The sequence below is a fragment of the Gavia stellata genome, chromosome 7 (genome assembly GCF_030936135.1).
Source record: "Gavia stellata isolate bGavSte3 chromosome 7, bGavSte3.hap2, whole genome shotgun sequence".
NCBI classification, from domain to species: Eukaryota; Metazoa; Chordata; class Aves; order Gaviiformes; family Gaviidae; genus Gavia; species Gavia stellata.
Genome location: NC_082600.1, coordinates 18,675,807 through 18,691,936, shown reverse-complemented (window position 1 = coordinate 18,691,936; position 16,130 = coordinate 18,675,807).

Sequence of the window (16,130 nt, the reverse complement as noted above, 5' to 3'; positions counted from 1 at the left end):
AGACCAAAATTGTCTCATAGTTTTGATCTTTCACAGTTCACCCATATATACACATATTCATATATTTGCTTTTGTCCCCCTTTAATTTTACCATACAGTACAATAAAACAAATAAAAGTACGAAATCAACTTCCCTGTGTTAAATAACCTCTGCAGTGGTGTGCCTGCAAAGGAATGTAACTCATTGCCAAGTCATTTGATGTCATACCATGCATGGGACACAGCTTATTTTTAGGCATTAGACCTGAATGAGGCCTGGAGGTGGCTTCTGTTTGACTCTAAAGTGCTTGAGGAGCTCCTGCCCCTGATTTAGGCACTGAAACTGGCACCTTTCTCTGAAGTGGTGAAATCCAAAATGAGCACTCTCAGCAGCCTGGTTCAGAAGATGGTGCCCATCCTCTGTGTCATAGCTTGAAGCAGCCACAGTCATGTTCACAAGATGGGCAGGGTCAGGCTCACTCCTCCCATCCAAGTGCCCTAAAGAGCAGGCTAAGTGTACATTCTCTCTTGCACTCATTCACTCAGGCTCCAATTGCATCAGTGACTGCTCAGGGAAAGGCGAGGCTGGAGTGTCCCTGGCCTCCTATGGCCAAGAGACTCTTAAGGGGGTGCAACTCATGGCTTTGAAGTCTATCAAACTAAGAGAGGTATTAAAACACTGCTTTCCATTTTTTTGGAGGGGGAAGTGCTCTAAATACTGGTTGGAGAGGCACTGCACTACAACTACCTTGCTGGCTCCTGTTTTTAACATGAAATTGCGATTCTTGCTCAGTCCTTTCCACGAGTAGTTACCTTCCTTGAGGAGATGATGCAGGGTCTGAGGCCCAGGCAAGTAGAGGGTCCTCCTTGTCCTGAGTCAGGTACCCAAGCTGACTCAGGGATGAGTCTCTTGACAAAGCTTTACATCTCTGTCTTAGACGCCTGACACCCACCCCATAAATTATTACATCAGGAGCCTGCTTTATCTTCTGGGTTGCATTCTGGATCCAATGTATAACACAAAATACCAAGCTATGCACCTCACCTAAATCATGTTTACTTATAGCTCTGAGCATAGGGACAGGGAGATGAGGTGCATTAGCAGGGGTAGATCCTCAGACTGTTTCAGCTTTTCCTGACTTGTTTGTGTTAGTAAAATAATGGGATTTCTGTTGCTTGGCATTAACATTACACCTTTCCTAAGCCCTTAGAGGAGATCTGAGGAAGCCATAGAGAAAGGGCTAATGCCACCACAATCTACAAAGAAAAAGAAGAAGAAAGTTGTGTTCTGGAGAGGTAATGATTCAGCAGAAGCTGAAACATCCACTGTCATTTTCTGCTTCAAACTTCCTAGAAAGGTTGATTATAACCAGATGTTGAACACAATTGAAACACGTAACAAGAGGATTGGAGCCACAGAGCGGAATAAGGAAAGAAGAGCTTAAAGAATATTTAGATTAGCGAGATGTGCTCCAGCCTGCAGAACAAGACGAAATTCATCTGCAAGACTTAAGGACCCATCCAAGACCATTTCTGAGCTATTAGCAATTGCTTTTGAGTAGCTGGGGAATAAGAGGGGCAGGAGAGGAATGACAGGGGAGCGCTTAGTACCTGCCTTGTAGGGAAACCAAGGAATGTAAATCAATCTGCCTAATTTTAATTCTTGGAAAGATTGCCGGAACAAATTATTAAAACCTCAATTTATAATCAGCCACAGGTTAGCCAGTTGATATGAAACACACTGCAGGGATTTGTCAAGAGCAAACTGTGTCCATCCATTTCATTTTTCCCTCTTTGGTCTAGTGGTTAAGGGAAACAGACTGAATTATAAGAAGAGTTTGGACACTTTCCTACAGAACATGCTCAGGTGGGCACCAGGGAAACATGGTCTAGACTTCACTGTAAGAACAGAGCCCAGCTACTTGATAAACTGGAAGAGTAAAAGGTGGGACAAAGCATTGTAAGACCCAGGGCATGTGTGCTCAGACCATGTCTGACCAGCGTGTGAAAGAACAGTTTGGATGATGGCAAAGGGAGTGCAGTTGTAAGATGTCTGAATAAAGCCAAGCTGTTAGAGCTTGCAAGACATTTGGAAGGCAGGTTCATAATTCAGAATGATCTTGATGACTAAGAAAAGTGCTCTGAAATCCTCAAGACGAAATTGATCAAGGAGAAGATCAAAGTACCGCAAGCAGAAAAGAGAAATCCGTGCACAACTGCATACAGATCCACAGAGAAGGTTCAAGCAAAATAGCAGCAACAAATTGGATATGAGGGGATGTTGTGCAGCTGTTGCAAAAAAAAAAGAAATGGGTTTAAACTACCTGTGAAAACACTTGGGCTGGAAATTAGAAGAATATCTGTATCAGAGGATGAAATTCTGAAACAGCTTTCTAATAGATGTGAATATGTCAGAAAATCCTTACTGCATTTAAGATAGAAATGAGCAACTTCTGGCAGGGACTTACTAGAAGTGGCTACAAGAGCACAGACCCAGCCTATGTGACCCAGGAGCTTCCTTGCTAATGTCTTTCATTTGCTTCTCCATAAGACATAGTGGCAGTTATGCTGCTGTTGTAAGGCTTTGGATGGAGCTGCTGTCTTCAGCCTTGGGAACCCCACTTTGTGGGAGACAGAGGAGATGAGAAAGACCCAGGACACAGCAACACGAATGAGAAGAAGTTTGGAAGAAACATGCATGTGAGGAGAGGCTTGGTTAATTTACCACGGAGAAGGCTGGGGAGCAGGCTGGGGAAATGGGATAGCAAACTTACAGCTGCACAGGATAGCCACAGAGCAGACAGTCATCACCAGTTCTCTATATCGCACGCTGGACAACCTCATCTGAAGCAAACAAGATGGAAATAAGGAGAAAATTGTAGAAGTCAACTTTCAAAATACAAGGATAGCTAAACATTCAGATGAGCTCCTTTGAGTGTTAGGTCCCGCTGAGTGGAAGACTTCACGTGTCCATTAGCCACGTGGCTGTCAAGGGTGGCTGGGGTAACTCCTCTGGCAGGAAGGTCCTGCAGTACCTAATCCACCCTGAAATCACTGGCAGGTTCAATGGTCTCTGAGAGATGCCTTCAACCTGGTGCTACTGTGAGTCAGTCTTGTGAAAATCAGGGTGAAGTTGTGTGATATGTACCTGAAACCATGACGGTGCCAACAGGAGAGATCTCAGTGAACATGGAGTGAAACTTTTACCTTCCTCTGATCCCCACAGCTGCATCAGGTGGTATTTTCTCAAAATTTGCTCACACACCAGAGGTGCACAGGCAGTAAAAATCCAATATGCTCTCTGTCCTCAGCTGCAATAACATGGTACTTCTTTCATCATTTTCTTTCAGACATAGTTTGAAGAATTGTTGTAGTAGAAATCAGATTCAGAGCCACATCAACCTTAGTCCTGCCCAGTACCCCAGGGTGTCTTTTTAGTTTGGAGTCCTGAAACAAATTCTTCTGGAAGGGTAATAATTGGCCCTGAAAAGAGAGGGAAAAAGGTGATGGGTGCAAGGAAGAGGGCACAGCAGGTATGCCTGTGGTCAGAGTGCTCTGCCACTGCCCACGATAAATTCCCACACAAAGGCTAAAGCTTGGGGGGAGGACAAGGTACCCAGGATTTAACAGTAAACGGCTGTCAAGGGAAAACAATTGTTTTACTGTTTGCAAGACTGAAACCACAGTGGGTGTTAACACCAGACTTCAGAGTTTAATGATCTCTGTTCAATCTCCTAATAAATAATTTTCTTCAATTAGCCTGCCTTGTGAAATGGCTCTGACTTGTTGGACCCTTTGAATGGGCTGATGAATGCTCTCCTGGCTTAATGACTGCCTGTAACCTTGCTGCTCCCTCAACCAGTTGTTCATCACTGCCAGCTTTTTCCCGCTCCAGGAGGTTGTTTATCTGACAATCAGGGGCACTGCTACTGGAGCAAATATAAAAAGATTATTCTGCTAATTATTCAGAGGTCATTAATTGGAAGGTGAAGTAGGACTGGTTCTCCGCTTTGAGCTCCCCGATACGACAAGAATGTTCCTGTTACACAAAAAGCGTATTTTTTTTCTTCCGCAGCACTTAATCTTCTTGCAGGCTTTGAAGGAAGGTTTCAGCTCCAGCAGATGTGCGTTGTTTGTAAGAAATGGAAGTTTTCTCCCTTTTAGTCAAGGGTTTGTTCAATAACCACAGCAAGCTGAAGACATCTGTCCTGCCTTTTCCCACGACAGGCTGTGTCATGAGGGTGAAAAACCAAAAGCAGCTGCCCAGGAGATCCCGAACGGGCAAGTCAGCGGCATCCATAGGCAGACGCTGCAACTACCCACTCAAATACAGGCAGGTTTTGCCTGAAAAACTTACATTTTTCTTCTTGTCTAATAACATCAGGGGTCTATAGAAGTAGAGATAGATTAAAAGTCACCTGTGGGTCAGGTAGAGGGTTTTAAAGGGATCATGGACTCTGAACATGCCCCTCCTCTTGTGTTCTCACTCAGAGCTCGCCACTTCATGGAGAAGGGGGTAAATCCCTGCAGTGCAGGGCTCTTCTGGAGCCGCTCTGCTCCTCTCACTGGTTTTGTTTTGCCCAGGTGTACAGAGCAAGCAGCTACAAAATATTGTTAACGAGTTGATGAGGAAAGGCTGAAACAAGACCCCAAAGGAGGTGCACGCAGAGAGGACAGAAGGTGAAACAGCCATGGGCTGCAAAGCAGGTTTGCAGGTGATAACCAAGCTGTTTTGGGTAGTCAAATGTCATGCCAATGACAGGAAACTTCAGAGGAACCTCACAGAGCTGGTGAATGGACAAGAAGGTGGCAGATGAGCTTCAGCGCACATAAAGCAGGTAATGCAGCTAGGGGAAAAATAACCTAAACCATGACATGCACCTAAAATGATCAGTGGGATGGAGCATCTGAGAGAGGCAGGAGGAGAAACACAAAGGTTGGGACACTTCAGTTTAGAGAAAAAAAGGCTATGGGAGGATATGAGTGGGATTCACAAAATCATGAAGGTGGAGGATAGGGTGAATGCAGAGCTGATATTCCCCAAATCCACTAGGAGTCAAGGATCTCTAGGCAACCAGTGGGAGACTGCGTTAAAGCCAGTAAGGTAGTTCTCTGCGCAGCAGGCTGTGAACTCTTGAGCTTGCTGCCATGGGAGATGGCAGAGGCAGACAGGACAAGCAGGGTCAAAAAGGGACTGGGTAAATGTAGGGACAGCAGGACCAGAAACTGATATTGACATGGCAAAAAAAGAAAATGTTAGGGATATGCCACCTGCCATCCCTAATCCATCAGCTGGGAATGCTGGGGGAGCATAAAGGGACTGCAGAGAGCAGCTGCTTTTTCTGAATAACATCTACTGTCACTGTGGTTTTGGGGTTGCTTTTAAATTACCAGGACAGCAAGAGGTCAGCTTCCCTCTGTCACAAACTCTGCAGTCGAGACTCCCACAGCTGGGTCAGCATAACCCAAGCGCCAGGGCTGAGCCCCACGAGGGGAAAATCACCTCCCTTGTGCCAGGTAGGATAGTGGCAGGAGACTTGGCCAGAGGAGCCTTTTGCTCAAGCAGTAGGACATTTCTTAGGGACTTCTGTTCTTATGATAAAGCTCTCTCCTTTTGAAGAAATGTTAAACTTTTGGTCCCCAAGCACAGCAGCCTGGAAGTCCAGTTGAAGTAGCTGCAACAGTCTGATGTGAGTGTCCTGTTCACCACACGTAGGTCTTCTGTTTATCACAATGGGAATGAACAAGTGGAGAGTCCTCAGGAAGATATCTTCAGAGAGACAGAAAGATCCGGACATCTGCATGAAGGACTGAAGTGTCCTCCAAACAAAGGGATTTAGCCCTTTGCTTAATACAGCTATTGGCTAATTTTATCCTCTGCTGAATTTACAAAGAAACTCAAAAGCTAAATCCCTTTGGTTAAAAAGAAATCCATCCTTTCCTCCTTATTTCGACACATAAATGACTTCAAATACGTATTGCTGGATAAACTCAAATACATAATGCTGAATAAAGGAAACCTATGTTTATTTAATAAGGGAAGAAGTAGTTGGCTACAAGAAATGAATTATGGAAGAGACAAAGACTCTTGGTAATAAATGCAGGAATACAGTAGACACTGTGGATTTCCTGATGCTATGAGCTGTTTACCAAGGAAATATTGGTTTAGACATGCCAACAGGGGCTCCCCTGGAGCCTGGGGACTGTGTCCCTAGACTGGCTCTGGCAGCACTGCCTGGAATTCAGTTTGCAGGGGGATTTTACCGAGAAAAGCTGCATGCCTGGCTTCACCTACTGGACAAGACTATGGTGAAAACTGGCAAGTTTTATTCCAGCAGAGGTTTCAGTTCAAAGACAGCAAGATTGAAAACACTGTTCCCACAAAAGGCAACATTAGAAAACTGATTTGGGAAGATCCCCAGCACCCAGGTGTCACCCAGCATGTTTCTGAGTCTCCTTTGGCTGCAGGAGCCCAGGGGTAAGCCAGAGGTTGGTGCCTGCCGAGGGCTGGCTCTCACAGTGCACTGACGCTACACAGGCTCGTGCGGTGGCAGCTGCTGTAGAAGTGTTTGGACTGCTCACATTGTCAGTGACAAAAACTCTGGAGTCAAGACCATGTGGTAGGACTGTTGGAGGGGACTAGAAAACCCCAGGTTTTGTTAACGCCACTGCTCACAGAACAATTTGTTCAATCAAAATGTGCTGCGGGGAGAGAGTCCCTTCTGGAGAGGCACCAAGGAAGGTGCATGACAGTTGTCCTTATCAGCACATCTCTTGTTGTCTGGTCTGAGCCTGACAAGACCCATCACTCTTTAAATCACACTGTTTATCACTAATTCCATTTCCAGCCCTGTAATTGCTAAATATCACTTCATGCACATACTTATTTGCTCCACAGTTACTACCAGGCCAACAACCATTAGTTACCCAAATGCTGTTTGCCCAGTCTCTGGACCACAGGCTTACAAATTCATCAACAATGTTTACAAAATAAGTATTAGAAAATACTTAACCTCAATCATAAAAAGAAAAAAGCAAGTTATGGCTCCCTGAGGGCTCACAGAGTGCTCCTTCTTAGGCGGCTGCGACTCCCTTGTTTGCTAATGGAAGACAAGGGCCAGGATTGCAAACATACTGCCTCTGACATGGGAGAAGGGCTTTGCTGTGGGAGCAGGTGTTTCATGGCAAAAGCCAGGCCTGCCAGAAGCTGAGCATTTGGGGGAGGGTAGGATCAACTGCACTTTACATTTTCCAGATACTTCAGCCAATGTTATCATTTGTAACATTGAGAGGATTTGGAAAATAACTAGTTGTGTTTTAAAAAGGCCTGGAGAACATATCCAAAGTAAGAAGACAAGGAAGTAAAAGGTTTGTATTTCATTTGTGTATCAGCTGTCTATTAATGATAGCTGTGCGGAGGGATATGGCTATAGTTCCCAAGCACACAGAAATCCCCTCTGCCCCTTGTGCTCCATGTAAATGAGAGATGAGATTATATCACGAGCACTAATTCACTCCCATAGCCCCAAGGGTTGCTCTTCTCACCATCGAGCACCACAGCTTTTTCAGCACCTTCCCTGCTGCCATTGACATTATAGAACCCTTTGGTATGGCAGTGGGGAAGGTCGATCCCTCCCTCTGCACAGCAAAAACCCCTCACTTGCTTGGAGGGCCTGGTTACAAAGGCATTATGGAGACTGGCTGCAGACAAATTCTTGGCACTGTGACTCACAGAGTGGAATGAAAGACGCAGTGGGGGGAGCAGCTCTGGTTGGCCCCTCAAACCACAGGCTGGAGGTTGGCTATGTCCCCCCAAAACATGCAAAGAGTGGGCTGGAGCCACCAGTGAAGTGCTGGGTGCACACTTTTTCATTAAGAAAAGCTGGAGCTCAAGAAAGGCACATACTAGCCACCAGTGTCTCAGAGCTAATTTAGAAGAGCCTTTCTGCCACCCCACAGGTGAGCCAGCCCTGTATGCAGAGTGGCGTGATCCCTGGGCACAGACTGGGACCTCCAAGGGACTTTCTTCCTGCTGTCTGGGTGAAAGGGGATGCTGGCTGTTCCTGGAGACCCACCGCCCTGGTTTGGAGACTACTGGGGTCCTGCATCGCAGCAGCCTCTGCCAACAGCCCCCACTGCATGTTATTCAGACACCTTTCCCCTACACAGGAGATGCCCCTCTGGACAGGAGGATGGTGAGATCCTGAGACTCCTTGGAGAGGTTTTTATATCAAGAGCTAAGTGTGGTCTGAAATGGGGATCCCCACCCGTTGAGAAAATCGCACTGTGCCCTGGCCGGTGGCACCCCGGGAGGCCCTGCCTGCCTCTGCAGCCCAGCGTTGAACTCACTGGGGAAACCCAGAGAGCTGACCACATGCAGTGCTGCGCACCTAAACGATACCATGGGGGTAGCCGGTGCAGGCAGCAGCTCCAGCGGGGATGGTCATCCCTGCCACGGGCACCCCACGCCAAGCAGAGATAACAGAGGGAGCAGCAGCCTTGGCACCACCTTTTTCCTCCTTACCCTTCAGAGAATCTGGCTGTGATGAGAAGCATCTCCAGCTCTTCTTCACCTTTTCAAAGCAGCTGTGCTAATGCGAAGCAGCACTACCATGCAAGCAGAGCATTCTTTTGCTCTCCCTTCAGCCAAACAGTATTTACACTTGCTCTGCAGCAGCTGCCTCCAAACACGCTGGGCTACTGCTCTGCCGGGGGGGGACTTGGGCCCCTTGGCACCCTCCAGCCCTTGCAGATGAGCTCCCAAAGTGCGTGTGCTTCAGTTCATCACTTCAAGGTTCACTCTTGCCCCAAGCTGCTGATTAGCAATTCTGAAGCAGCAAAACTGCGCTGCCGCATAAGCCAGGTTTAAATGGTGATCCCTTTAAACAGGAATGATCTCTGTCAGTACAGCTTTTGTAAATCCCGAGATAGATGCTGCTACTTGGACTAAATTGTTTTTCTGTGTATTAGCTATTTAATGGCATTAGCATAACATGCGTTCCCATTTACAGAGGAAGCGTTTATCTATGTGGTTTCACCGAAAAGTGGGTTTGATTAATTAAAAAAGGAGGACGGATGGGATTTCTGTGAGGATTTGAATGTAAATGCATTAGCAGATGCTTCCTGATCCTCCCAGCAGAGTACATCACTTTTAATAAACTCAGAACAGATGGCTGACTGCGATGGCAAAGATGATATGTATCAAAGCGCTCTGCGCTCCCCTCCCAGCCAACTCTGTCTGCAAGCCTCAAAATCCAGAGGGGTGGACCCTCACCTGCAGTCCTCTGGCAAAGCTCCCTCCACCTCAGGGGTGCTGTGCTTACTCATTGCAGCTGAGGAGCCTTCCCAGGGGTGTGCAGGGTTTCTGCTTCACGAGTCCTGTGGAAATGCAATAGAGCCACCGAGCGCTTGTTGGAATGCAGAGCCCGTAGTTAGATTAATTAGGCTGCACAAGAAGCAGCAAGAGATAAAGTACAGCTAGTTAAACGTTTAGGTGTTCCTCTTCTTTCTCCTCCATGGGAGCTGGGTCCTGCTGATTGCAAGCAGGAAAAACTGGTATTAATTCAAAAAGGTGTTGGCTTGAGCCAAGCCTGCAGGACTGAAGTGACCTCTCCCTGAAACATTTGTTGTACCAAAATTGCCACTGAAACTGTGAAACTGTGTTTGCCTTATCTCTTGACCAAAAGACAGGATGGGGTATCCATTTAAAATAGGAAAATTACAGAAAATTAATAATCAATGCTTTCTTGGGTTTTTCATTCCTAGGTCCCAGAGCCCTCTCCAAAGTCATTGACGTACCACTGGGGTTCTGTCTAAGGAGTAACCTGAGGCACAGAGCCATTAAATATGTTGCAGCGATTATGTGGGAAGGAAATAGCAAAGCTGAGCATAGAAACCAGGTCCCCAAGCTTTTATCACAGGCTGAAATGTTTCTTCAATTTAAGCATGTCCATTACCTGACTCATTGCCAGCTTAGTTAGTGCTGGTTTGATCCGAACTATGCAATGAGTCGTCTGACTCCTTCACATCTATTTGCTGCCTGATGCCGCTGCCGCCTGGTCTCACTGCTGACAGTAATTGTAGGAGCTGCTGGCTGGCAGGTGAACAGCAGCAAAGTCTGTGTGACTACTGGAAAGGAAAAACGAGCTGTATGATTCACGAGAAAATAGAAGGCAGTTTTCTGACAATGGGGAGATGAGTTAAGTAGGTCTTTCCCTGGACTATCTCTAGGAAGAGAGAATATTTGTCTTGAGGGACTGTGCAGCTCTGGTGTTGCTAGCAGCTATTTCAAAGGCCATAGAGGGAATTAGGTTAGCAGACTTCTAGGTATCTACCATCTGCAGCTCAAGCAACATAACCAGAGGCAAATGCAGTCCTAATTCCATAAAATGAGTTAGGTCTCATGAACAGTGCTGGAGATGGGGAACGTCTGGGATCTAGTGAGCAAAATTTCCGATGTGAAATCCTCATGAAGGGCTGGCACTAGGAAGCTGTGCTCTGCGTTCATGGTAAGAAACTTGACCTTGGTGCAGCCTAGCAGGAAGACATAGGGGGATGAAATATTAAGCAGAAAACAAAGTTCTGTGCTGAGACTGCTATTGAAACATCCCCTTTTTAGCCAAAGCACAACCGAAAAGTATGTGGATATTCAGCAGAAAGGATGCCAGACTGGCAGCAGAGTCCAAGGGAGCCTCCTGGAGAGGGTGATAAATCTGGAGCTCAAAAAATCCTGAACTGGGTCCCTGTTTACACTGCAGACCTCCTACAAAGACTTGGATGAGCCATACTGGGTCTTTGCACCCACCCTTCTGCAGGTTGGAGAGGATACATATAGCAGGCAAACATGTAAAGCTGAACACCCCAAGTTGCACATTAAAGCAGATGAAATTTATCTGGTGCTGGTGAGGATGGCGTGGGAACATAGCGTTTAGGGTAAGTGCAGGATGCAGTTAAGCCCTTCAGATTTAAAATCAAAGAACGGGGTCAGGGGTTTTAAAGAAAAGTGGGTGGATAGTAGGGAGGAGGCAAATAAAATATCAGGTAGGATATTCTGGAGAGGAGGAAAGAAAACTTAGAGAGTGGGCATTATTGAAAGAAACAGAGAGTTTGGATGGTCTAGCCTGGCATCTCAGCATGTGTGGATGACATAGTCCTTGGCCAGCATGATCCCTGGGTATCGCACACCTTCCCATAACTGGATGACCGTCAGCCAGTCCTTCCTATTGCCCACTTCAATAGACAACTTCTATAAAACCCTGTGCACTCTCATTTCTTGTTCAAAAGTAAAATATTATTGTATATTGGAGGTATGAAATTAAGATAACTGCAGTGTGATTGATACTGGGGGGGTTAAAAAAACTTCATAAAACTTAGTCTCTGCTGGTAAAATGGAGGCTTTGCTGCTGGATGAATGCCTGTCTTGGGAAATTCTTTATTTTAAGCATCCATTTACAACTGTAGCAGGGACCATTGGCTGCAAGCATTCAGTGACTGCAAAATGAACTTTCCCATGAGTACAAATTCATCATTCAGCTCTAATGATCCAAAGAAAAGTTTCAAACTAATCCATACAAGAAAAATGGCCGTGTCATCCCAGGATGTTAATAGAAATAGAAACACCATGCAAGGTCACCCTGGTAATATGGAGGAGCTCTGTATTTTCTTGAAGAAGCACCTAATATGCATCTAAGGGTTTTGAAGCAAAGCCCATTGCTCCTGCCAAAGTAAAGGGCCTGTTTCTCGGTCATTCCAAAGTCTGCATGAATCCTACTGAAATCAGGAGTGGATGTGAGGGTTATGGTTTAACCAAAAAGGAGGTTAACTAGGACATCAAACTCCTCATTATTCACCTGATGATCTTGTCAATACTAGTCAACATATTCCTAGGTAAGTTCTGGTGGTAAAGGGATACTTCTAATATGGAAGATGAAAATATCAATACCCCTCAAAAATAGGGAAGCACCTTCTCTTGGTGGATGGGGCAAAGTGAGGCACAGAGTGGCTGTCAGCCTCTGGGCTGGGTAAACAGAGCAGCTGGCATAGATGAGCCAAGACTCCTGCTCTTTTACTCACTGGCACCATTGCCTTGTTTTGTGGTGGTTTTATTTTACCCCTGAGGGTCTGACTTCTCTAATTATCTTTTTTGTTACATAGGAGTGATACATAAGTAATTCCTTTTCTCGTCTCTGGCTAAATAGAGGATAACAGCTTCATTAGACAATTGAGTACTCTTCCAGTCAAACAGCAATACGTTGTCCCCTGGGAGCTTTCTTTAAGCACAGAATACAAGCAGCTGCTCTAATTGCACTGTGCTTGAGGCCCACTGCAAGGGCAACCAGGGCCGCTGCTTTTCCTGATAGCATCTTTGGAGCAGAACAGGAGGGAGCTTTGCATTTGGATTCCCCATTACAGTGTGAATTTCCAATAGGCCCCTCTGCTTACCTACCTCTTCCAATTAATGAGGCTGCTCTCAGAATATGAAAAATTCATTTCTTTGCTTAAGTCAAGGAATAAACCCCAGAAGGTTAATGATTTGAAGCACTTACATGTAAAATTTTAAAATAAAATAAAATGAAATAAAACAGTGCTTGTGATACCCAGGAGTGTGTGAACAGAGGTGGGAAGGTCAGGGCTGAACACCTGATTCCTCTTTGTGGCTATAGTACAATGTGTACCTACTGCTTATAAAGGGTTAACAAATCATCAATAGATGCAATAAGCAAGTTAAAAACATGAGTAGCCTGTGATCCAGATGGCTATAAACATACCAGGTGATGGTGGTAAAGATGGTCTTCAGCACATTTATAAATAGAGCTCATCAAAATATGGAAAAGCGTTTCTGCAAAATATTTCAATGAACCAAAGTTGTTTTCAGTTCAAAGGGTTTGAAATATGCGTTCTTATATATTAAAAAAAAGTTTGACAAAAATATCCCATTTCACTTCTGCTTTCATTTGTTAACAATCTAATAAAAATAGATATTGACAATTTGTATTGATCAAAACCCCGGTAAAATGGACTGCCGGTCAATTTTCAAGGAGGGAGATGAATTGCTCTCTGATGCACTGATCCTGCAGAGAGTTTCTACACAAATGATTTAGGGCATCTTTATCATTCTCAGGCTTGCACCTGTTTCTCCACGTTTCACAAGAAATTCAAAGCAAGTCAGATCTGCATCTACATATATTGTTGTTCCTATTGCTCTGACTTCTAAAATACCAGTTTTAAGTCTGTAGCATCACCTGTTGGGTATTTCATAGCTTCAAAGCCAGAGAGGCATATGATTTTGTCAAACTGAATCTATTGAAGCAGACAACGAGCACCATCCCCATGTCTGGTAGCAGTAGAAAGAGAAGCTGGTCAAAATGTACATCGACAGCTGTGTTAAGCGAAAATAAATCTCTGAAATCATGGAAGAGTTCCCAGGCAGATGTACCGATTTGTTATGGTTCCTTTCAAGAAGGAGGAGGAGTTTCCTGTTAAGCTTTTGCAGGAGAACTTGAGCTGCAGCAGGTGCCACTTTTGTATGGACTGGAGTGAAAATGAGTAATGGCATGTCTGCAACAGTGCTGGGGCTCAGGAAGGACACTCAGGTCCTTCACATGGGCTTCCTGCTTTCACATCTGCAAGAGCTGGAGAAAGCTGTAGCTGTCATAAAATGTCGTTTAGGTTTATGTCATCACAGCACCCACAGTTCACAAAGAAAACAGTGGGAGGGAGGAAATCTTTCTTGTGAAAACTGCTCACAGATTCTCCACTTCCATGCAAGGATGAAACTCATGGCAGAAGGGCCCTACCTCAAAAGTAAAGGGACACCTGGGAAGAGCATGATCTTCCAGCTCCCAGGTGAACATAGTAGCAGTATTTGTCAGCAAGAGAGCTTATTTGTTGACAACTGATACACATAATCCCTTGTGCTAGATCCCACAGAGGCAGCTGTGTGGAGACGTGGCCCTCTGAGGCTCTGCTCCTCCAGAGGGTTTCTACACAGGTAATCCTGAGCCCATGGACAACCTGGGAGTGACCTAGGCAAGCAACAAATGTCCTTCTCAATGGCTGGCGTGGCTGAGGGAGCACTGGGGACCACCCCTTTAGCAGCACTTGCAACCAGCCTGAGGCAAATGGGCTCTTTGACCAGAGAACTGTTTTATACACAGCAGTTCTGCAGGTCTTCACCTGACCTCTGCCATGTGTGAACCCTCGTCACACAGAAACCTGCTTCAAACCAGAAACAATTTCGTTTCTTCATGAAATACCACTTTAGATGAGCTGTGTTTCTCATCTAGCTGTTTGCCTCACGTTATTGGACCTCTAAGTCCCCAGGGGCCATCTGTATGTCTTGGCACAAGGTAAAGCAAGTTGGAAAGGAGCAGGTGGTTCCTGAAAGCCAAGGAGCTCACTTAACCTTGCAGGAAGGGACAGAAGTACTTACCTTGCGAGGTCAGCTGTTGCAGCAGCTGAGAAGAGCACCAATACATGGCTCTCCCCACCCTGGCAAAAGGCAGAAGTTAAGGCCGCACTGAAGCTGCTAAGGACAGAGGTGATGTGAAGCCAGTAGAGGCAAGAGGAGAGTCATCCCCGATGCCTGACAATCCCTTTCAAAGCAAAAGTAGGTCTCCCACTTTGATCCACCTATGAAGTGTTGCTCTGAGATTTTGGAAACATTATAAATGATTCTGGCTTTCCAATATAAATAAGGGTATTTCCAGTATCTATACCTACAAGGAGTCTGCTCCTGTACCATTCAAATTCAAACTCCCATCAACATGACTGCATGAAGATCAAGTTCTGAAGCCTCCTTCCCAAGAGCCTCCCGAAGGAAGAAGGGCCAGGCCATGTTCCCAAGACCCATAGGCAGGCTGTCTGGTGCTTGCATCCTTCTACAGAAGGGTACGGGAAACCTGGAATAAGGATATAATTAGGTGTTTTGCAACCATTGCCAAGAGCTGGGTCAAGTAGTCTGCTCACAAGTGAGGAATTATCAGGCTTAATAAGCAGCGGCTGGCACGGCCAACATTTCCGCTCTGAGTGACCCAGGAAAACTGACCCTTCTCAGCCACCACAAGATGCAGCTTCAGTAATTAGGAGCCTGCTTCTGCTCAGGATTTGTCTGGGCAATCAGGAGACTTTCTAGAGCCTTTCACTCTCCAAGTTTTTTATATTATTGCAGGTTTAGGTTTACAAAAGTCCCCAGCTGAGCAAAGCAAACCTGATCAGTCTTTGGTGGCTCTAAATTGATATTCAGAGGGAATAAACTGTCCAGTCTGCTGTTAGACATGCAGAATTCAAACACATTTCTCATCTTTATTTTTGGTGATGAATAACAATGACTGATACTTTCTTTTTTTTTTTAAGACTTCCTTTGAACAGCAGTTATTCCCCCTTGTAGCTGACATCCTCACTACTACCTTTACTCCTTGCCTGAGTACACTTAAATGATATTGCCTCTGGAAAATGCATCCCAAACTCAGGGAAGGAAGCCAGGTCTAGGACTCAAACCAAAACTCACTGTAAAGAGTAAGAGTCTTTCTATTGACCTGAGTATGTTTGGGTTCAAGCTCTTAATGAACAATTTGTTTAGAAATGCAATTAAGAAATTTTCTCCTTACATTTCCATTTTTTCACTACGTGAATCTATGTCAAGCAAAACAGCTGCAACATTCCCCTCAGTACAGAAAGACACGTACTCACTGCAGCCTCAAATACAAAGTGAAAGAAGTACTCATTTATCTTCTCTGCCTGGGGGAAACCCTTCCATTTCTGCTCCCCTGGGGTTATACATGACAGCATTTGCCTCGTACATGGCATGAAACACGTACAAGGATTTCACCATGTTTGTGGTTATCTAGCTGCCTCCATAAAACAAAAAAACTGTTCAGAGCCAGCAGATATTGTTTCAGTAAAAAACCCCAAAAAACAGAGAGAGAAACATGGTCAGGCTTTTCTTCCTTTTTTTTTTTTTTTTATGCCCAGCAAAGTAGAAAGGTGCTTTGCCCTGAAACATTCCCATAAGCAGTTAGTAGTAGAGTCTGAAGTCAGCTGAGTACAAATGGAGAAGAGATCTCTGCAAGGTCAGCGGCAGAAGCCCAAACCCATCCTTCCATACAGAGTGAACCGGGGGGGCAGAGAGCTTCCTTGGGATCCCCCAACTT